This window comes from Strix aluco, chromosome 13 (genome assembly GCF_031877795.1).
Source record: "Strix aluco isolate bStrAlu1 chromosome 13, bStrAlu1.hap1, whole genome shotgun sequence".
Classification (NCBI taxonomy): Eukaryota; Metazoa; Chordata; class Aves; order Strigiformes; family Strigidae; genus Strix; species Strix aluco.
Window position 1 is genome coordinate 22,308,577 of NC_133943.1, and position 24,884 is coordinate 22,333,460.

Here is a 24,884-nt window from a genome sequence, read left to right on the forward strand (position 1 = left end):
CAGCGCTGCAGCGATACACGCATCACACAACACTGCTGGAGTACAACCTTCCTGCGGCCAAGGAACTTCTGAAGAGAACAAGAAAAGTATTACCAGATGTCTTCTCCATGTGAAAATATAGACCAAATTTCCATGAAATGGTGCTTGCCTTTGGTCTTTGCTAGGTAAAGAATTGAGCTGTCCTCCATTAACAGACTAACACTAATCCTCTGTGCTCTGCAAGCTGACTGATGAACCTTACACTAAGGTAAGACTAAATTAAAGAGTAGGCCTATTCAGCTCAGCTTTTAATCAGTTACAGCACTTATCAGAAAAAGTCAGAAGGCAAAAGGGAAATGATGTCCTAAAACACCTTTTTGCTTTGCTGTCCAGAGGAGCTGAAAGAATGACAATACCCAGCCAGTCTCAGTATTGACCAGGAAAAAAATTATTTCCCATTACTTCCAAAGAACTGAAAGTGAACACCTTTATATGGGACAGTATCAAAAAAAAAACCTGCTGGCTTGAATTCTTTTTTTTCCCTTCATATCACACCCATGCTCTTCCTGCTCGGGAAATAATTGATAATCCTGACATAGACAAAGGTGGTACACAAAGTCGTTTTCTAGGCTACCAACACACAGGCTCAAACTTCAAGAGCTGTAGGAAGCACAGAAATCACCATCCCTTGACCAAAGCAAAGGGAGCATGCTTTATTTCTGTATCTATTCAAAATCAGTTACCACGAAGTTTGATAACCAAGTCTCCACCGATGAAGGAAGTTAATTCAGTGCAATTCTTGCAGTTGCAAAGGCTACCTTAGGGACAGAAAAACAGGGTAAGGGAAGCAGACAACATTTTTGTACATGTATATATAGCTACTCTAATGGCCAGATTATACTGAAAACATCCATTCAAATGACTTCCAGAAAAAACAGGTTGTCATACAGCCTCCAGCTAGCTCAGCAACACAGATAGAATTTTAGTAAATACAAGAACTTAGAAAAACTGGCAATACAGGTGGAAATACAGGGGCGTCCCTGAGTGTCACATGGCTTGACTAAGTTGAGAGATTCTACTTCCTAGTTAGCTGCACAGATAACTAAACTAAAATTTACCAGAGTCATTGAAATAAACTATTAAATGTTTTGTCACTTGTTATTTACCAACAAAATCAGAAAGAAGCACAAGTTATTTGAAACTATGAAATATTGTATCTGATAGGGAGAAGAACTCTATCAATCAGCAATTTCAGAGATGTCAAATGGCTGAAGATATTTCTATTACTTCCACACGTTTGAATCAATAAAGAAATCCTACATGCAACAATCCAGTAATTCAGTATTCTTCCAATCCTGCATTTACCCTGCAAATGTTTTTTGGTGAAGTAAGAGCTATAAGGCCATTTGATGATTTAATAAGCAATCAAACTGTCATTCAAGGCAGCACGATGACATATGAATTTCACTGCAGGCAAGTGCCAGGTTATACACAATGGAAGGAACAATCCAGCTAAACAGACACACGCTGATGGGTTCTAAAATTAACTGAAACTGTTCAGAGAAAGCAGCAAGGGTCAAGATGAACAGCTGACTGAGAACATCTGCTAAAAATGGAGAAAACCAGACACAATGTTAAGAGAAAGACAAAGAATAAATATTCCAAGTACTGTCCTGTTGTTTAAGACTGTTATATGACTTCACCTTGAATATATTTACTGTCTCCAGCTATGACACTTCTGTAAAATGACCAACTAGCACCTACATGAGGCAAGAATCTTCACTGCTGTGCTCTTCTATAGCCCTGAAAGAGATCAGTCCAGGTATCTGGACCACAGATAGCAGAAAATGGAAGATCTCGGGAAGGACAGAGGGGCTCAAAGTATAAAATCCTGCCTGTAAAGAGATACTAAGTGATATTGCATTTATTTTTGTTTAGAATTACCTGATCATCACCTGGATTTTACATCTTTCTACTAGAATGAAAAGAGGGAAGAAAGAAGATGACAATACCAAGCATGACAAGGAAATCTAAGTTCTCATTCACACAGACAGAAGGTGAAGACAAAAAGTTGAAGCAATGGAAGAACTGAATGGTTTGTGGATCAGGCTCACTTTGCCACTTTCAAGTTAGAAAGAATAAAGTATCAATCTTTGTTGAAGAGTACAGGGGTACAACTCCATTTTACAGCCATGAAGCTAGAGAAAAGACAGACTCGATGTTGACAGAGAACTTCTGAAAAATTTTTGTGGTCAAGACTATACCAAACCTCAACAGGCAATCTTGTAGACAAGATATTCTTCCTATGGTGCTGAACACTATATATGTGCAAACAGACTGATAAGGAATTCTTTAAACAAAGATACTTACTGGGATTGTCTTGTTTCATCCATGCCAACAGCAGGTCCTTGTCAATGCAATTTCAGCTCTTCCTGAAAGATGATCAGGACTGTTCCTCAAACAGTGCAAAATCCTATGAAATACAGTCACTGCCTGTGACTTCAGTAAATGCTACACTGATGAAACCAAAAGCGTTTTAAATGTTTACTCAGTCACTGATTATAAGCTGAAACCTTACTACGTATAGCTGGTCTAGTTGAGCAGAACTGGATGGTTGGAATAAAATGTCAAATGTCTGAGAGTGGGTCACTTTAATAGCAGATTATAATTATTTATGGATATTATAATCCCCAAAGAAAGAATATTTGCTTATAAATTACTTTAGAAGAGTAAATAGAAGACAGTTAAAACCACACAAGTGATGAAAAACATCGTATTTCTCCACATAGTGTCAATTCCTTTTTTTGTCACTTCACAGAATTTGTTGCATACTCTTTTTTTTTTCATTAAAAGTTATGGTAGGTATATTGGCCAGCTGAAAAAACCAACTTAAACCATTCCACACAGGCATAGTTCTTACTGCACAATGGATAAATTATGAACACTTCCAGAGACACCATTCCTAAAAAAAAAAGAAAAGATTCAGACACAAACTTCCTGAACAGTATTTCAGCTTTAATGGAACCAGAACCATAAACCATCAGAACAATTCTATACATCTAGATAAAGACTTCGGAGCATGACTAAGTACCTATTACTTCCTATAGACCTGAAACAATACAGTGTAAATATGTCTTAACTAGAAAATACAAACATGCTTTTGCAAGATTATATCGCTGTTTTTGAGCGTAGTTGTCACTTGAAGATTGGCTGATCACTTTCCTTCTCTTTTTTCTATAAAGATCTGAAAAAGATGATATTTCAAGAGTTACTCAGCATTTCTTCAGGGACAAATGACATGCACTTCTAGACCCACGTAACCAATAACATGGTTTTTCCCAGAAGCTGTTTTCAGAATGAATTTTGCCTGTTATCAGAGGTCTCCAGAACAGAGACGCCATTTTAGTGCATCATAACAAGCAACAAATGCTGGGAACATACAAAATGATATTTGTTTCAGCAAAAAATGGAAAAGTCCAAAGAAAACAGTGATCTGAAAGCAGCTCTCACTTCTTATCTCTAGTACTCATTTTGTGAAACAGGAAGTGTTCAGAAAACGTATTTTTAGCTTAAATTTCTTTAGCTTTCTGACTTTCCCAGGATTCATTCTTTAACTTTTCCTTTCACTTCCAAGCTCCTTAGCTTCTTTTGCCCTGCATTCCTGTCATTTTCTTCATCCTCCTGTGGACAGCATTTTGGTTACTGCTGCATCTATTCACACTGTTTACAGAAAAGTCAACAGAATAACTCAGTATGGGCAAATGCTCACCAGAGCAAATGAAAAAGGACTGGACAGAATGAAGAGATGTACTTCTAACAGCCAGAGCACGCTCAGCACTTTAGTTACTGACAAAACCATAAAGCTGGATTTCAGAAACAGTCCATCAAGCCCTGGCCTGTAAGACTCTCTATAGGCTGGCTTAGACAGGGCAACGCAATTTAAGCACACGCAGAAGGCTACTGAAACTGTGCTTTGAAAAGCATGGGTGTATCCAAATCCTAAAGTAACCCTAACATCAGCTGGGCAGAAAAGGAATCAGAAACCACCTTAGGTGCTCACTTGCCCTGCAAAGTTCACTGTACACGCAGACCTTTCTCTTCAGTGTTTCAGTCAGGCTATTCCAAATCTATGGATTCCTTAATGGTCTCTATTTCTGTTATCCCTTTATGCTACTCTTAAACGAACACCAACTACTGGAAAAACAAATTAAGGCTCAACTGCTGTACTAGAGGAAAAAGTAATACTCCACAAGCCCAGCTAAAGTATCTAAGAATCCAAATGTGAAGCATCTCCGTGACTACTGTTGGGGTGATACAGCAAGTCAGCAGTCACCCGCAGAGAAGAGAGGTGAGAAAACAGAGACAATTAAAGTAATGCATCACGAAGACCAAAAGGAATGGTTAGGTAGAATCAAGACATAAGTCAGTACTTTCAAACCTCTTCTGCAGTTTGACTCGATCAGGTTTGTTCTGTCCCCCCGATAGTTTATTTTAAGCCAAGATTACAGAAATAGATTACAGCGGACAGAACACTAACCCGCAATCACTTACTGAAGAATTAGGGACATCTAGAGGGCAAGAACTGTCCATTGAACACAGCTTTCTCTTAGCTCGTGCTGGCTTGAGCTCCTTTCCTTTGTCACTTTCTGGTTCTGCAGACTTGGGAGAGCTTATTGTTGCCATCAGCTTCTTTGCTACAAGAAAAATTTTATCGTAAATCTTATTGGTTTATGAACCTCAAAATTAATGAATAAAGGTTTAATGAATAAAGGTTTATTAAAACCAGTTTAAAAATGAAACAGATGTAGTCTGAAATTGAAACATAAAAATTCAGAAGTGGTATGTATTTGACTACCACAGTCTTCTATATCCAGAAACAGTTTTCTATAGCTTCAACTGCAAAAGCTTAAAGGACACATTTAAATAGCACCAAAAAAATCAATTGGGATTCAGATTTCACTGGATGCTAAATACAACAGGAATTGAAAACCAGGCTTAACTTCTTTGTACTGACAGAAGCACAAGGCTGAGTCAATTTCCTCTATGTACTTGTATAGTTTTATCAGACTAGTACCAGCTCTGTGAAGAGATGAGTGTGTGCATCTTATGAGCTAGAAGGAAAGAAGAGATCCCAAACAATACTAAGTTATGCAAAAGAGGGAAAAAACACAGGACACGGTAATAAAGGTTACAAATTAGACCTCATTTGCTCAAATTACGTATTTTCAGGGTGAAATTTGGAGTAGTCTGAATTCGGTTTCCATTGATAATGACATGTTGTCCTCATGGAACCACTCTGACAAATGCCGAAAATTTTAAAAATCCCACTATCTTAATTTTAACTGTCCATGTTGAATAGTGACTGACCTTGTTTTAACCAGCCAAATAATAGTGTCTTTTAGAATTGGGGATTCCTTGGGCCCTCTGCTAATTTTAATCTTTTTTTTAAAAAAACCCCAGTAACTCAGAAATCATGTCTTACTGTAGGAAAGAATAAAAATATATTCTTCAATGGAAAGTCCTAGCAGTTAATTTTCCCAAGGCTATGCTTAAACTTCATGAAATCCATTAATTGCTTCAGAGCTAGTTTATTGAAGTCTTCCACATATTTTCAGGAGATACCGGCTTTCAGACTCTGTAGAACTAATCTTCCTCTCCCACATACATACTTCAAAAAACATTAATACAATTTCCACAGAAACAAAGCAGGAGGCGGGGGAGGGATTGCTTAGAGAATAAGGTCAGATCTGGGTTTGAATTCAACTCTTGATTTTTTTAGATCAGCAGGTCAAGTTTCTGAAATTGCCTTTAACTGTTTTACTGTAAGCAAGAACAAAGTAACTCAGACATTTTGAGCTTAACATTGCTTTTAGGATCAGTTTCTATGCACATATTCCACACTGCATCCTTCCGCTCTACCTGGCTCACCTTTCACACTTAACCTAAACTCTAGAACCATGTGGTCCTTGTAATCCAGTCAGCCTCTTCCACTCTGCAAGATTCAGGCGAGCAGGCCCCAGCTCCGACTCCATTATTTCATAAATGAAAGAACAACTGGATGCAGCAGACGTGAGCTTTAACAGCATATACATGAACAGATTACAGCAGAAAAAAGCTATTCTACAATACCCAGATAACATGGAATAAGCCTTATTTATTCTGCACAAACCTTTAGAGTGAATAATAATAGGAGAACTTTGGAAAAAATCTCCAATTTTTTGTAGTGTTCCATCTTTCTTTTTAGCTGACATTTTCCTTGAAGTAGATCCTTGCTTTCTTAAGGGGTATTCTTTTTTAAACAACTTTGTAGAAGACATCTGTACAGAAATACAAGATCATTGTTTAAGTTGAAAAATTGACTTATCTTCAAGTTTAATTCCATTTTATTTGACTTCAATGGTATTTTCAAGGTGACATTTTGAGCTTTGTTACTGATACCTCTGTTCATTACACTAATGATACTGCCACAGCAAGCAATGTAGACAACCTTATTTTATACCCAAAAGAAAAAAAAATCATCAGAATTTCACAGAATAGATTTAAGGGCATGAGTAATACAGGAAACAAATAGTTTCTTTTAAAAAAAAGATTCAAAGTTTTAGAGTATTTCATTAGACCAGCTGTTCTATTTATAAAACAGAAGGAAACTGATGGTGAAAATAAATCTTCTGTCCACCCTTTGAGCCTGCCCAGGTTACTACTAAGGCCTAAAATCATATTTTTATAATTGTCATGCACATAGATGACACAAACCTTAGTTTTACTTCAAAAGGAATTGCCTATAACATGACATATGCTAAGAGTACGCTCAAACTAGTCTTCATAACTACTCAGCATGCAACATCCTTCCCTGTGAATCCCTGTACGCTGCAGCCAGTACACGTTCTGGGCAAATACAGACTGACTCTCCTTGGTTAGCTTAGAAAGTTCAGTAGGAAGACAACGTACGTGTTTAAGAATCCTATTAAAATACATAGATAAGGATAAGATACTGCTGCATAAGAATGTTTGCTCCTTTCACAAGTCCAGCTTTACAGAAAAGGTGGACTTGTGAAAGGAGAAACTAACTTCAAAATGGAACAAAACCAAACTATTTTCTTGTTGCTTGTAGAAGGTGAATTAGTCATAGCAGGTTTTGCATTTTTCTTGTTCTCACTTTTCACAAAATCCTAAGAAAATAAATATGACAAATTTTAACTAGGATTCTTCTGGAAAGAACAACAATTATCTGTATTACAGAAGCAGCCACTGTTTAAATGCTAGGACTAACAGTAGGGAGGCATTGACTACTGCTGGAGAGAGGTAACTCTTCAAATGTGCATGAAACGCTGAACAAAGTTGTGGAAGGGAACTAGAAATGCCTGTAGTCAAACCATTCTGACATTTACTATTTTCTTCTCTCCATTATTTCCTATACTTTTGTCTTTAAGAGATTTGACAAGCCAACACACAAATTGAAATTAATAAATCTAAGTGTAAATTCAGATTTATGGTGACAGGTTGGTAGCACAGTGCCATTGTTAAGCTGTCTTGTAATGATATCTTCTATCTTGTGGAGTGGTGCCAAGAGAGTTCAGATAACCAACAGCCATACCAACTGATAACAGCATCAGAACATGGAAAGAGGATTTTGTTCTTTAATTAGAAGGGAGTCTCTGCAAAAGATTTGGGTTTGTTTCTAAAAAACCAAGGGGGTTTTGGTTTATTTTTTAAAAAATTTGACATGAGCAGTATGTGGTTATTTTAGCACTACAGGTTTCCCCTCAGTCCTTAGTTTTAGTTTTAACAATGCTTTTCAGTTTTAGGAAATTTAAAAACCAAATTGTGTCTTCAGTAGACTTGTAACAGTTAAAGTTACTGAATCATTTTATAATCTATTTCTGCTTGGCATATGTAACATGGAGATAAATATTTAAGATAACATTCAGGTGAATAAAACAGCAATAAGATACTTTTAAAATTAGTTCCATGTTATTGAAAAATTACTTAGCTAAATGTTATCCCAGCGGGGTATGAACATCTACACCATGAGAGGATTTATAAATGGACTGGTAAAACAGTTCTCAAACCATGGATGACTACGTTAGATGAAATATATCCATCTGTAGATAGGGTGCAGTACTTTTTCAGTGCCTTCAGAAGGATGATTATTTTTACACTTACTTTTCCAGCAGCCTAAGAAAATACAATTCTCAAAGAAAACTGGTTCAAGACATAGGAAATTTAAATCAACTCTGGACATTATTCCAGACTGAAGTGTTCAATTCCAGATGAATTAACTTACACAGCTTTTAACAGTTACTTTTGCAATCCAAGTTTAACAAAATGAGTTTACTGAAGTACTGTTGAACACTAATCACTGAAGTGACCATTTCCCTTAACTATTTTACTAAGAGATTAAAAAAACATCACTTGAGAACACTTGAAGGAGAATGCTAGAAAACCATCAGACACTTCACTCCCCAGCTGAGACAAACTCACTCAAAATGCAAATGATCCACAGGTCATCTCCCTTATACCCCCCTGTCAGCTGCAGAAGTCCTTAGAAGTACAGAGATTCATAAGCCCCACAAGTAGGATTACAAGTATGTAAGTACCACCACCATGAGGTGTCGGGGTTTCAGAGCCTTTGTAAGTGTCTTGGAGATAGCTGTGTTCGTGCTAGTGCTGGTAAAAGGCAGAGGAAAGAAATGTGCAGTTCAAGTAGGAGCAGAGAAGATTTTTACCAGCCTGAACTGCTGTGAAGCCTTAGTCTCGCACGTACACACCCCAGCACACTAGGAAGGCTGGTGCATGTAACCTAGCACAGCTGAAGGAATTAAAGAGGAATTAAGGTCTGCAGAAAACAGGGAGGTTCAGGTGCTCGTGCAATTAGTTCTGTATATTCCCTTTAAGTACAAAAAGATCAAAGAAAACACAGACTGGACAAAAAGTCAAAGGAAGTGGTCTTGAAGCTCTGAAATGCATTGATTAAGCCCAGGGACTTAACTTGTAACTGCCTATTAGAAGAGATTATAATTGATACCAGTGGTTGCTTAAACCAAAAGAAGCAGTTCTATTGAGCTGGTCTGTAATCCTGCAGATCACAGCCAGAGACAGAAGCAAATAGTAAGAGCAAGGAGAGAGAAATGTAAAAGGTAAAGAGGAAGTACCTATCAGGGACAAGTGTCCAGAGTCTGGATAATATGAAATCTATGACTTCATTCAACATAGGCCAGAGATCCACCACTTGGCAGGGGGTGGGGCATGGGGGGGGAAGAGGTTTAAATATTCTCTCTATGTATCCTTAGGATCTCGGTGAGAATCAGAAGCATAGGATTTTAACAAATGATCAGAGTAATAAATTGAAAAACGGCACAACACATTTTGTCAGTTGGTCTAGGTCGTACCTCATCCATCTCTTCACTCTTCCTTTTCTTTCTTGGCTTGAGCATTTTAACTGGAACTGGTAAGGTGCTGCCCTGGTGCTTCACCTCCATCTTACTGGGTTGCAGAGCTGTGAACTGCATTTCCATCTCTGGTTTTGGGAACTGACTAGTATTTCCATTTTCTGTGGACACTTCTGAAGAGTGAAGGACAACTGCTGAATGGTCCTGCAAATACATGGAAATTTTAAGAACACAAGTTTTAAAATAACTGAGTTAAAAACCCCATAATACATATCTTTCCCCAGTGGATTGCAAAGTAAGCATTCCATTTCCCAGCTGTTCACTTTCAGAACACTCCTAATTGAAGGAATCTACTTCAACCATAGCAGAGTTTAACCCTTACTTTCTACATCTTTGTTACATTTTAAAAAGTTAACGTTTCTATCTACAGTGACAGAACTTGAACTCAGCCTGATACTTTGTTTCCAAGTCATTTTGCTCAAGGTTAGAGACAGTCACAGTTTTCACAAGTAGCAGTAGAAGAATTGACATGACTTTCTTCTTAACTCTGCTGCTCCTTAGGAGCTAGGCAGTAGTGGGAGCTTTTGAGAGAAAAGTATAACCTTTCTCTAGCCTATCTTTAAGGAACTCTCCCTTCCCCTTCTACACCAGAGAAGTTGTGTAAGTAACAAGGTCCAACTAGCAAGGTACAAGCCAAATTCAACCTGCGAGAGACTTCTACAGCACCACCTCTTCTCTGGAGGAAGAGCAGGCGTTAAGGCAGCCCCTGCCCACAAGCTGAAAACCTTGTCTTGTACCTGCTCACAGCCAAACCGCATGAACTGCACAGGGAGGGGGGGACGGAAAAGTCAGTTTGCACAATTCTTCTTCCTCAGCAGCACTTACCTTCCACCATCCACCCAACCTGTTTTTCTTAGCAAAACCAGCAAGTTAGAGCTGTGGTCTTCCCAGCTCCTGCATCTCTGTGGCAGCAGTTCAGCTGCTGGCTAACATACAGGAATGGATTCAGCAGCGGTTTGAATGAAACCTGAAAGACAGGCTGCTGGGGTGGTTGGTGCTTAGAAATTGCAGGTGGCTGCTACTACTGCTGCTGGTGGGGTCCCAAACAGAGCAGCTGCTGTGGCTTCTTGAAGGGCACCTTCCTCCTCTCAAAAAGGAAAGTGATCAAAGCTCATGGAAAGCCCAAAGATAGTCACATTCTGCAACAGGCTCTGCTGGGATTCTGAGTGGGAATACGAGCACCACTGCATTCCCAAGAATGGAGTTGGCTAACACAAACATTTTTCTTTGTAACTGCTACTTCATGAGAGTTAGCAATCAAAAACTTACATAGGAATGGCTAGTGTCGTTAGCAAACAAAGCTACACACAAGAATCCTGCAGTGGAAGAAAGCAAATCCAATCTGCCCTGCTATTGCTCATCCATTTAAAAGGGTTTATTTATTTTTTTTCAAGTGACTTATCTAATAACCAGCCACTTCATAAGCATTGGTGAGAGGTAGGATTTCGAGAGCATGCAGCTGAAGTCAGATAGAGCTATTCATGTGATTATGTTACACATCTTTCATTTCTACCAAAAGCCACTAAATCAGGTGATCTGATCACCAAGGAAGGTATTTGCAGAATAAAACTTTAGAATTGTTCAGACAGCAGGATACATTTCCTTCCCTATTCTGCATTTAGCAAAACCCATACAACTGCATAAAATTTTAAAATTTCAGTTTTGTACCTACCTCACTTAATGAAGAGGCACTGCCAGGACATCGAGATAATGAATAATTCCCTTTAACTTCATCATATCTAACTGGAATACTTTGTCCAAGTACAGGATTAGTCCTGCTTTGTTTTTCCATAAACTGTAAATATTTAGAATGAGAAAAGGTTATGCTAAACTGTAAACCTCAAAATATTTTGATTTTACTAAAGCTACAATACAAAAGCTCACGTGCAGACAGCTAATGAACACCTGGGCTGAGAGACAACACAAGCTGAAGGCAGTAACCTCGACTCACGATGCCATCATAAGACGTGCCCTGCTGGGTCTCACCAACAGTCCATCTAGTTCAATATTCTGCCCCAAGAGTGGCAAAGGGAGATGCTATTTAAGGATAACATGTGTGATCCTGGTCACCTTGTCATCTGTTCTCTCCATACTCTCCCAGCAATCTTAGCTGTTGCATTAGAATTGTCAGAGTCTACACCACGGCCTAACCCTCAGAGTATCCATTTAAAAATATATTTATGGATTTCTGCTACAAAACTTTTCTAATCCCTGCTGACAGTACCTGTTTCCACCACCTCCAGAAGATTACTAGCTGCTTCATATAGGAATATGTTATTTTAACTGTCTTAAAATTATCTCCTATTAGTTTCATGAAGCGCTGCCCAGTTCTTGCAGGATTTTAGCAAGGACAGTTGTGCCTTCTGTCTACCCATCGCAGCCATGGTTTTGTAAACCTCAGCCCCACAACCCTCTGGTGGCCTTAACCTCTCCTAATCAGAGTGCCAGCTTCTTAGCCTCTCCTCACAAGGCAGGAGACACACATCGTCTTGATCACCTTAGATTTTCTTCTATCTCCACTCTATCTTTCCTGAGAATTATTTGACTTCCCCCCAAAACTCTACCCCATTCACTTCACACCATAACAGTTTCTCACACGATAATCCTGGTAGTAGCCTCTCCTTATTCACAACATCAAGTACTGTGGCTACTGGCTTGAGGTAAATACTTCAGCACCAACTGTTCACAACAATTCTTCTCTGTAACTAATTTTTTAGCAAAAATAACTAATTTTATGGTGCTCTCTTAGCTGCCATTACAAAGCTGTATAAAGCAATAACCATTCTGAGAGCTCCTCTCTACTCCCTCACACATCACAAGCTTTATCTATGCGGCACCAGCTGAACTGACGAAGGAGCAAGAACCTGGCCAGTCTTATTTGGCCGTAGACAGGAGAGAGATGAAGAGATGCATTTTATCATTCAGTCCAGTTCTGCCCCAAGAGGAGAATCGCATCTTCTAGCAGCCAGGGGAGGGTCTGCTAGGAAATCCATGTTCAGCTCTATTACTTCATTACTAGTTAGCAATGGAGTCACAGAGCATTAATTCAGTTTAACAGGAAAACTACCTCATTAAATACTGCTCATGTAGCACACAAGGGTTTGGTCAGAATCAGAAGGCTCAGTACAGGTGCAAGCATTTTAATTTTTGTTCAGGAAATATGCAAAGTCGATCTTTTCTTTGTGTAAACTTCAAATATTGTTTTGTTTTTAAGTTAGATGCAAGATACTGTTTTGTTCTTGTGAACCCCATATGGGCTGGCAGCTCTAATTACAGAACCATCTCTATTACCACACTATAGGTGACATCAGGAAAGTTGTTTGAGCTGAAATCCCCTTAGTGCTGACATAACCAGAGATGGCATCATAAATATTATGTCTTCAAATCTCTAGAACCTGGATTAGTTAACTAGTTTTTTTCCCACAGGCGCGTAAGTTTTATAGTGTATAGAGAGGTGGTATTCTATTAACTAAAGTACTTCTTCTTCTGAGAGGGAACTTGAAAGAGGGAGAGAGAAGAATGAACAAGAACTCAGAACTAATGATATAGTTAAAGCACGAAGAACTACAGAAAGTAACTTTTGGGAGATTCCCCACGTTGCTGAAATATATAGTGAGAAAACAACAAAACAAAGAAGTTATTAACAACATATCATTAGTACATACTTTCTATAAATATAACAAACATACCTCTTTGTTTACAGACTGATCTATTTTATCTTGTCCTTCAGGTAAAGGTACTTCTGCCAAAGACTGAAGACTTTTATGGTTAACGCCTTGTTTCAATTCCTTTATAAAGTCATCTTTCTCAGCCACCTGTTTTCTTAGTTCTTCTGTATCAGTTTCCTCATCCTAATAAACATAGCAAAAATTGCCACAAACTGCAGGACTGGCAAAAGAAGTTAACATGTGCATGAGCATCGTTACAATTACTCAGTAGCATCAGTTTTAGAATTGCAGGCTCAAACAGCCAGCTGTCCAACAAAAAGCCAACAACTTCATGTATGAGTGGCCTCTATTTAAAGTCACGAAAGGTCATAGAACAGCCTGGGAAGATGTAATGCAAAATTTTTATTTTACTCTACTTATGTAGGGTTATAAAAGTTCACCTCCCATTTGTTCATGAAGTTCTTGGTTCTGTGAAAAAGGCAGCAGATGTGATAGTTGTTTCAGATTTCCAGTCCAATCAAATTGCAATCAAATAATCAAATAGACTTGAGTGTTTATTTGAACTACTAAGTTTTTGGAAACTTCAGTTACTGTTATAAATTCAGTTTCAGAGAAGCACAAAGCTTTTCTTATATTAGCTGCAAACAATTTCAATATGTTTGAAATAGAGCCAAAATGTAGTATTAGTGAATAACAAAAGAAAAACAACAAAAAACAACTACAAAAAAATCCCACAGAAACAAGAGAGAGAGAATGAGAGAAGACCTTTCCTGAATCTTTTACTGCAGCTTGTTTCAGTTCTGCTATTTCTTTATCTTTTTGTATGGTGTTAGAAGCCAAAGTCTTGGGCTGTACTTCCAAGGCTGTACTTCCAAAGCTTCTACTAATTGATCTCTTTCTTCACACCACTTTTGAAGATTGCTGGCCTTTTCTACCAGCTGTGCACCAAGTCTTTCCTGAATGGGGGAAAAAATAGGTTAGAATTGAACACCACTTCTACAAACCATCTGAACTGTTCTGACAGTTTAGTTTGGCATAGTTAGTACTATCTTATGGCCTTAGTAGACTTGAGAGCCTATGTAGATCTTAAAAAGCTCACACAAAACTAGTTTCACTACAAATATACAAAAGCAAACCATGCTTCAAATTAGAAGAAACTGTATCTAAATTTATACTCTTTGTGAAGAGAATTTTTGTCAAGAACCACCACTCCTGCTTGCCCACTTTCTGATTTTATTAGAAAGTCTCAGGCAAGAAAAGTCACAGACAAAGTGGAAGTAGTCCCAAGCTCCTAACACCCCCCTGTACTGATTGCAGGTCCAGAAGGTCATTGCTAACTACTTCTAGATGCAAGTACAGTTTTAGATGGTACAGATTCATACAATAATTTCATATGCTTAGGAAATTACGCCCTTGATACAGTCCAGTGACCAAGCAAGGAATCCACCTTGTTATTAACTATCAGTCACTCTACTTTGAAAGCGATATGGGAGCAAAACCACTAGCATTTTGACCCAGTACTTTTACTGGAAAGATCTAGAAAGAAGCTTTTTCTGTCAACTACTGCTTGCTTCTTCTCTTCCTTCTAAAGCCTCATAGGCTGCCTACCCCCCTCCCCCTTTTTTTTTTTTTCAGAAAAACCAAGCAACAAATCTTGTTTTTCAAGGTATGTTTTCCCAGCTTCATTAAGTAGCAATTCATTTAAGCATAGGTTACGTATTGGTGTTTTACACACAAGATGAAGTTTGAAGAATTCACAGCAAGGCGGTGCTGGTGACAGGATAGAAAGGAACAGGCACTTTCACTTCCATTAGGTATTATGCTTTTTCATTTTGTGACACTCCTGTTCTTCCCTTTTCACATGGAGAAGATCCCATGTAGGCTTTGCCATGTGATAAATGAGGGGATTTGACAAAGGCCAGCTCCCCTCAAGCGCCCACACTGTTAACACTTGACACGAGATCTGCTCTGTACTAAAGACTCTGCTGAGACCTCCAGTCACTTACAATTTCTGCTTGTTGCTCTACACAACGTTTTCTGGCCTCTGCAAATTTTCTCATTTCTCTGTTGCAATGGCTCTCAGCTTCTTTCACTTGACTTATGAGTCTCATTTTTTCCTCCAGCCAGTTCTTTCTATCAGTTTAATACTTTGCCTCATTCTCCTATTTTAGTGGAAGCAGAAATAAAGCCATAGGCAGAGATTAAGCGACACAAAAAGAAGTCTTAAAATCCAGATTACTGTTAAACACATCTTTTTGAAACTAATAACAGAAATACTAGCACAGTTTTACTCCAGCATATTCCCAAGTGCAAGTATTACATTCTCATTTGTTCTTTTCCATTTACAAAAATTGTTAGCAGTTTTCAGAACTTATTATTCAGACTGGCATGTCTTCAGGGAACAGACTTTTTTTCCTCTAAAACATGCTCTGGGTAAGTCACAAACACTATTAAAGTTACACCAAAGGTCATGGCAAAAAGACCCTTTTTACTTACAAATTCCCAATCTTTTATACTGCCTTTCAGGACATGTTAGGAAACCTACTTCAAGACTGAAAGGCAAAAAATGCAGCACAATTTGAATGGGAAACAAAGATAGTGTGTAACCAGGAATGTTACTTCAATCCACAGCAACTTTGCCTCCTTCTCTACCACAACCAAACCTCTCGTCAGACATTCTCCCACACAAGACAGAAGGCACCTGAAAAGCTGCCTGGGAAAAAAGTCTGCTTTCTAATCCAAGGAGAATGAAGAGGTGAACCCTCAGCCTAACAGGAAGGGCTTACAGGTCACACAAGCACAAGATCTTTAAAGAGTCTGATTTATTTGCCCAAGCAACTGATGGGAAAAGGTCTGAAACAATCCAGCTCCTGACATCTGTTCAAGACAACTGTAAGAGGAGCCCGGCTACAGAAGCACCGTCCATGGCAGCACACCACAGCGAAGGCTGCACCCCACTGTGGGGCATCAGTGATGCTGTGTATTACACAGACACCCATCCAGACTTTGCTGCACTGACGCACTGCAGTTTTTAGAGGAGGTTTCCTTCACCAGCACAAGAACTGGCCACATCATGCCCTAGCTCTTGAAGATAGTGACACAAAAATAATTTAGACTCCTAAATGAAAGTTATGGTTTTAAACCTAAGTATGAATTACATCACCATGTTTTACCTTCAGTTGTTTTTGCAGCTTTATTAACTCCTCATTTTCATCTCTGTTTTTTTCCATGGCATTGCTCATTTTTTGCTGCCAGTCACTATTGCTCTGGTTATTCAGCTCTCTGTATTTCTGCTTCCATGCTTCCAGTTCTAGTCAGTACGCAAAATGAGGTTATATAACACACAGTTTAAATGCATATTTGACCACATTTACATCCTTCTACTGAAGTTACTTGGATTTATCAGCTATGACCACAAAGGGACAACAGAAGCCTTTAACTGTTAGAAGTTTGTTATGTCCTATATAAAATTAATGCCTAAATAACACTCAACAAATCAAAACAGAGATTTAAAGCAGCTATATATATATACAATACATCCAAAACACTTTTGCCTCCTTGCTCCCTTTGCAAGGAGAGATTACCCCAAACTAAGCTGTTGGTCTCTTCTAATTTGGCTTCAAGCACTTGACCTTGTTTAATCTGAGTCTGTTCTTGTTCTTCTAATGCCATCCGCAGATCTTCAATTAGTTTTTCCTTTGCACACTGTCCTGATTTGGGCCAGGACAGAGTCAGCTTTCCCTGGGCTGAGAGGGAGCACAGCTGGCGGGTGGTCCCAATGCTCACTGGAGTATTTCCCACCGGCGATGCCGTGCCCAGGGGGTACAGCCGGGCCGGGCTCTCTCTGCCGCTGCCGGTCTCGGGTGCAGTTGGGTGCTGCTGTAGGTGGGGGGGGGGGGGCAGTTGCCATGCTCGGTAAGACACTGCTGCATTTTATCCATTTTTTTGGACTCACTATTGTTACTGTTGTTTTCTTGTTATATTTAGTAATTTCTTTCTTTTTATTCAACCTACGAATTTTCTTCTTTTTGTCCCTCCCCTGTGTCACCGGGGAGGGGGGAGGTGAACGGCTGCCACATGGCGACTGGCTGCCGGCTGAGCTCAAACCTCACAGATCTGAAAATAAATTTACAGATGAGCCCCCATCCTGGTTCCCACCATTCTCTCCCAAAGTGCCTTCATCACAAGTAATTTCCCCCATTTCCTGAGATCCAAAGCTCTATTAGAAAGAAATAGAGTATCTCTACAGAACTTTCCAAATCCAGAATTCTGAAGTGATTCTCATCAACTTGATTTAGGTGAGCATGTCAGTGTTAACGTCAGACTAAGGCTGGTATTAGATGAAAAACTAACTATTGTTCAACTGCTGAGTGTTTATCAAACCTGCAGAAACTGTTACTGTGCTAGTTCATGTTTCAGTGTTCGATGTTGTTAACATGGCCAGCTAAAGTGGCAAATAAACACCAATATCGAGTAAGTTAACACTGATAGAGCAAATCCAGCCTTTCTTTGGGGCTTATGTTTCTTATTCTGAGACTGTTTCTTTGCTTTCAAATATTCCTGCTAATAATGATTCAATAAAAATTAGTTCCTGACTATAACATTTTAATGTCCAGGTTGGAGTTTCTCAGTATTTTAAAATATAAATATGCAAGACTCTCCAAATTAGTTAACATCACAACTCATTATGTTGCCATTCCACACCCAAAAAATGGCACAAGAAGGGCTTTTTCTGACCTTTACACGCTTTCTCATACTGTTTGGAGATTTCTTCCAGCTTCTCATTATTCAGCTGCTCCTAAATATCACATTGAAAGCAAATTAAAGAAAACATGTCAAAAACATGTTGAAAGAAACAAATACACACGCTACATATTAGTAGCTTTTCATTCTGAGCCTCAACAAGTATTAAATAAAGTATTTAAAGACAGTCAAGAATAAATACTTTTTTCATATATTGAAAGGAGCATTGAAGCTGTCTAAAAAAGTGTTTAGAAGATATTACTTTAACAAAAGAAAAAAGTGTTTCTTGACATGTGACCCCATCCACTCCTTGCTACTTCTCAAAGGATTATACACTGCATGTTGAGTAGGGAAAAGGTCCTGACATGTCAGGCTGCTGGGGAAGACATTAATACTTTTTTAAAGCTTAACTTTCAAGCCCAAACTCCTGCAATAGTCTTCTGGATTTTAAGTTCTTGCTATATCCCATGAGGTTCTAAGAAATCCCACTGCTTAGTAACCAAATACTAACAATCCACGTTAGTAAAAGTTATTCCATTTTTTCATTTATTTTCCCCAAACTTAATAGAAAACATCTCAGATTTTAAAAAGTCTCTAGAAGTTTGTGCTTTCCTTTTCCAATTAATCCATCTTTTCCTCCCAGAGGTGAGCATTTTCCAAAAGTCTGAGTTCTGAGGCTTTGCAGTCAGCACAAACAACAACATACGGCTACTGTTGTTATGAAGATTACACAGTCCTCCTCCATAACCAGGTTAGCTGACTTTTGACAAGCCTTTTTCAAGTGTATTAATACAATTTACTCCCCCCCTTCAATATCAGTACTAATCCATGTTTTGACATCTGGTCTTATCTTTAGCTCACAGCTCAATGGCAATGGAACTTTAGACTCACTCTCACTCTAAATGGATCGCTGAACTCAGCCTTGTTATGAACCACTTTTAACAGCTGTAGCTTGAGACTTGTGAAAACAGCTTTTACTAACAGAACCCCAAACACACTTGCAGAAGAAACATTTGGCCTGGGGTTACAAACCTCTTTGTGTACTTGCTGAATTTGTTTCGTGGCATCAGAAAGTTTCTCTTTCAAATCTGCATTTTCTTCCTCTTTCCTCTGCAAATCTTTTTTCAAGCTCTGTACAAGGGCAGAGCTCTCAGAAAGATCTTTACGTAGCCTTGTGTTAGAAATTAAGAGACATAAATAACATTAGTGTTACACATCTCAAAGAAACAGCTTTTACACATTAACTCAGGCTCTTTGATGGCTGGTTTTATGCATGAACAGAATCCCAGATCTATCAGCTAAATGATAAGCTTTATAATTTTGGATTTCAGCTACTTATTATATGATCCTGAAGTAATAAACCGCTCAGATTCACTCTTGAACAGTGCAATCTTTTAAAATTCTTGTTTTTAAGCACAGTAGAGTAACCATTTCTATCATTAGGTGTCCTTACACAGTAACAAAAGGGACAAGGTTAATATCAATTGAGTATAAACTTAGTATTTACATCCCAGACCTTGTAAGGATCAAAATAAATAAAAATCAAAAGAAAGTAGAAAAAACAATAACATTGTAACAAGTCCTGTTGTTATTAAGTGCTACAAAGTCATTAAGAAGTTTAATGGGTTTATTTTTAAATGGTCATATTTATTTTAAAAAGCTTACAGTAAGTTATCTTGGATTTTTACTTCGCAATTACCTAATAGAAGATATTCTTAAATTCCATAATTAACAATACAAAATAAGGTCTCACAAAAGGAAAACCTTTCAAAGTTTTACAAGCACAGGGTCAGGGATCCCCAGACCCTCATGCTAAATTGTATTTTAGAGTACATGCATGTGCCCACAGATATTGGGACTAAAGAAACCCCAGTCAGAAGGGCTACACAGCATCTTAAAGCCATTTTTACAGGATTGCAATTTCCTTGCCACATAGCAAATATAATCTCTCAGATACATTTAATCTCTTATTTCTTAAAGATTTAAAAATAGAGGGGGCTGGGGAAGTTCTACTCTCCTACACCCATTATTCCTTCAAGTGCTTATCATATACTGTGTTCACCTAGAACAGCTATTACCAAAACCAGCTGTTTACTGTTCAATTACTAGGCTTTTTTTCCCTTTCTTCTTTTTGTTTTTACCATTCAGTCCTCTCTAAAGAAATCATTGCCTGCTTTTATACGAGTTACAGGATATAACATTAAACTACGCCATTTCCTCCAAAAAGGGTATGTAACATAATACTATTAGAAATCCCCAAATAATTCATCCTTTCCTGTTTCCCCCTACAATAGTTCTGCAGGATTTAGATCTATATTTCTGAAAGAATACACAAACAGGTGAGGAAAACAGAGCTAGCAAAATATGCAAATATAGAAATCAAGTAGTGCATTAAATGTTCTTAAGCAGTTTGGTTAATAAAGTTGACAAACATGCAAATGTGTTATGTCAAAATAAATGGATGTTCACAGAAGGTAGTTCTAATTTGAGTCTGTTCTCAAAGGGCTAGGAATTATCTCATCGTTTACTTACAATTCTATAGATTGTATTTGCTCATCCTCATTCTTCTCTTTTCCTTGAAGAGTGTGTTTCATGTTCTCCAAGCTGTTCATCAACTGCACAACTTCCTCCTTTACATTTGCTTCCTGATCATTTAATTCTTTCAGTTTTTTGTCTGAATTGGCACATTCCTCTTGCAGAGCTGCTGTATTACTTTCCAGATTTAAAATAATAGATTCTTTTTCTTTAAGTACTTTTTCTAACTTTGCTATGCTGTCATCTTTAGCTCTAAAAGCCTCCAAGAGGCATTCAAGCTCTCTTATTTTTCCCTTGGAGCTGGTAACTTCCTCTTCAAACGGTGCAATTACTCTGTGATCCTCTGCAGCCTGTTTTCCAAAATCCTGGGTTTTCTTCTGGATGTGCTCTTGTAACTGGTTCATAAGAACTTTTTCCTTTGTGGACTGATGATCTTGATTTGCAGTCTCATTTAACTTTATTTTTAGTTGATTATTATAATTCTCAGCATCATCAAGTCCCTTCTTCAAGTCTTCAGCTTGTTGAAGTGGTTCTTGAATCTGCTGACTTTTTTGTGAGGAAGCTCTCTCCAGCTCATCTTCCTGAGAGTCTAAGGAATCCTTCAGATTAACTGAATCAATATCTGTAGTGTAAGACTCCAAGTGACATTTATACAACTCATCTACTTTGGACTGCATTGTTTTAATTAGTGGCACTTTATAAATTATATTTTGTTTAGCACCTTCTACTTTGTTATTTAGCTGAATAATCTTTTCTTCTTGTTCCCTATTGATAGTTTTCTGTTTGTCCAATTCAGAAACAATCTCCTGATGGTCAGCTCGACACTGCTGAAATTCTTCACCTAAGCCAGAAGCCCTTTCTTCTGAAGCAGAGAGCTTGAGATTCAAGTTTTTTATTTGCCCACTGAACTCCTTTTTTTTTTTTTCTCTTCTGCACTGTTCTTCAGGTGCAGCTAGCTGACCTTCCAAGGTTTCAATTCTTTCCTTCAGTGCTAGTAGTTCTTCATAGTTCTCAGTATTATTTGCTTTCACATATTCAGTTCTCTTTTGGTCCAGAGAGTCATCTTCCCAACTCTCCTTCATACCTCCTAAAAAAACAAAAAAAACAAAACAACAGTTCAGGATGATTAAAATCAATAGTACAAGTCACTAGCACTGCCAAATAGCAATTACTACATGGAAAATGGTCACCAGATGAAAGCCACACCCTTATATCACATGGCTTTTTGAAGCCTTGAAGTAAAGCCCCTCGGAACAGTTTAAAATGCAGTAGGTGCCTCTTAGGCTTGTAGATGTGGTTTGCAGCAAGAGGTGTTCGGGAGCCTTAAAGAACATTTTGCCATGGCTCTATTCCAGCCTTCTGCTCTGCACCACTACAGAAAAATCTAGCTAGTTTTACTAATGTGTAGTAATACCTATGAGCTAGATAACGATCACAGTTATGTCTAGTTTCCACTTTCACTGGTTCAACAACCCTTTTAATACAGCCCATCCCCCATTTTACATTTAGAAGAGCAATTGCATTGTACACTTTCCTGAGAATTTTCATTCATACTCAATATGCCCTTACTTTAAAAATTAAGCTAAAAATCCAGCACAAGTTTTTTGCTTAGTGTTTGGGACTTTCTTCTCTTTTTTCAGTTGGTTTCTAAACTAGATACAAGGAGAACTACTTATGCCCACACCTAATGTGTTGCATGTAAGGTTCTCCAGAAAGATCTACAACATTCCATCACGATCCCAAATTTCCATAAACATTTTATTAGCTTAAGACTGTTTTTTCCCTGAAGTAAAATCATAGGCATTTCACCACCTTCAAAACTGACTCCAGCTGTATTTTACACAAGTGTTTTAGAATCCAGCTGGGTCCATTTAGTAACATGCAGATATGTTTTAGTATTAAAATCAAGCCTGACTATCATTACAGGATTAGGTCATCACAGCTCTGTACTCCAAAGTGATACTATAGATTTCTGTGAGTACTTCAGTAAGGTGGAGTTTGGCAGTTATCTCGCTTTGGGAGCATTAAGCACACAGGTACCTGTGTACTGCATGGAAACATCCTCTGAACAGATCCAACAGGTTTATTATAGAGTCACTAACAAAAAGTCGTACTGAAGCATTAGAAATAGTGGTTTCCATCTCAATTCAGGTTTTGGTTTTTGATTATTTTTAGAGGGATCAAATTCTACAGGACACTTCTTTCCTCTTGCTTTTCTGTACCCTTTCTTTTCTGTTCTAATGAGATGTATCAAGTGTTCCTGCTAGGCCAGAGGAAACAGCAGCTTTACTTTGGCTTGTAAAGCCATGCTTCTAAATACTACAAGATTAAAAATTTGGAACGGGGAGATGGTTTTCTCTGAAAGCCTAGTTGTGTGGTCTCAAGAAAACATATCAGACAAAATACTACAAACTCCTCACACTGGACATGAATTTTACATACTTCACTAAAAGGGAGAGGTGCCGAGATGTCTTAAGACATATTTTGTGATCTAAGGTGCCAAGATACAAAAAGTAGCAGAGTTTTGCCCAACAGCTCTAGTGAGAAGGGTATGATCATTCATAAGAGGATTTAGAGGTGATCGAGATGCTTTGTGCTGACAACCACAATCATGTAGCAAAGCAGGATAAATACTAGTGCAAGAAGATACGTGATATTCTGTGCAGAAGCTTCTTATGTAGGAAGTACTAAGAAAGGAAAAAATCCCATCCCAAAACATGGGAGGCAAGTCCTAGAGAAGAGTACAAAAACCTGAACCTCAAGACAAGATAACCTATCTTCTCACGAAATAAGCTTTGGTCACAGGCCATTAGCATGTCTAAACTCTACAACAAAGCCATCACAATGTTCCTGTGCTCATTTTTCTATTGTACCAAGTACGTTTAATGAGAACAGTTAAATGTAAGTATATATAAGTTTCATCATTACGGAGCATCTAACAACTCAGTTTTTAAATTAGATGCCTTATATTCTCAACAGCTACAAATCAAACATATTTAACATGACTGAAGAGCCTGCTCTTCCCAATAAAAAGACAATCTCAGTGCTGTCATTGATTGGCACTGTTAACTAATTTCTTGTTTGAGAAGAGCTATCACTTCTCTATTTTTTGCTGCTTGGAACAAGTTTCAGTCATGAGATAAGAAACCTATTACTATATAGTGTATCACAGAGTCTACATCAGCTTCAGTTCTCACCCCCTTCCTGTAACATTTATATAGGTGGCACTACCAAATGGTCATGCTAGGATCCAGTATTCATCCAACCAAAAAAGGTAGAGACAAATCAGAAATGCACCTGGTACAGACAGAAGATTTTCTTAAGACAGACTTCAAATGACACGTATTTGAACAAGCCGCACAGACATCAGAAGTGCCCTACTGGATGACACACCATCAGTTGACCTTGACCTAGCCTAATATTTTGCCTCCTTTTGCTGCTGTTGGCAGACCCAGCCACTTCCCACAAACCTTTTCTGACATAAGACACCTGAGAATGTTGGAGGAACATGAGACAATCAATCCCTGCCTGACCCTTTCAGTATCTATGTATGACCCTGTTGGCTGTTAGCTTGTCTAACCACTCCTGGGATCTGAGAATTATCTGTCTCTCTCACCTTCTAGGGCAACAAATACTAGAAGTTCACTACCCATGGCATGAAGTGCTGTGTTCCATAAACTTAAACTGATCTTCTAGATTGAGCATTCCCTTGGTCTTTCACTGCAGTGATGAATGACAGTCCAGCATTCAGTTTATTCACCACCTGTATCCTCAGTTTTCTGTGATCATGTGAACTTGACAAGTCTCCTTTTAGCATGTTTTATCCCTCTTTATGGAGATAGATATTTTCTGATCTCCATTTTTAACCTTATTCTCTTTTTCTATCCTATCCTCACCCAAACAATTGCCTGGAAGATCTTCTTACTTGCACCTGTTCTGCAGGAAGAAGGCAAGAAAGTGAGGGATACAAAGGGAAGATCTTTCATTCTCCTTTGGCATATGCTTCCCATAGTCCTATGAGAAACTGGAGCCCAGCTCTGTCCTGAAGTCAAGTAAGAGACTGGCAGATCTTACAAATACCATTTTGTACAAGTCAGTCCCATGTAGCTCAATCTCACCAATTAATAGACTTTAATGCAATGGATAACATAAGTAGTGGTGTCCTTTTAAGTTTCACCCTTATGCTTGAAGGTCGTCAACTGTAGCTGGTTTATTCACCTCATTCTAAAAAGACTGGTAAGCTCACAGATAAAGCAAGGAAAGCAAACGTGGAAGTGCAAACGTGAGAGCTGCACAAAATATGTATCTGTGGACTTAAAATAATTTTACTTCCATTCACGTGAAAAGATTTTCTCCTTTGCCAGCACTGTCACCTTGCCCAAAGCTGGTGAGTTCACAGCAGCACACAGCACGAAACACCAAGTTTCACAGTCCATGCTGTAGGACTGAACAATCAGTAACTCACTGACACCTTTGACGCTTGCGTAGGCAATTTTAAAAAACTTGAGCA

At 38.4% G+C, this 24,884-nt stretch overlaps 1 pseudogene; it reads right to left on the bottom strand.

The window, feature by feature from the left end:
- Positions 1-437: 437 nt before the first annotated feature.
- Positions 438-24,884, bottom strand: part of LOC141929226 (kinesin-like protein KIF20B) — a 40,710-nt pseudogene continuing 16,263 nt past the window's right edge.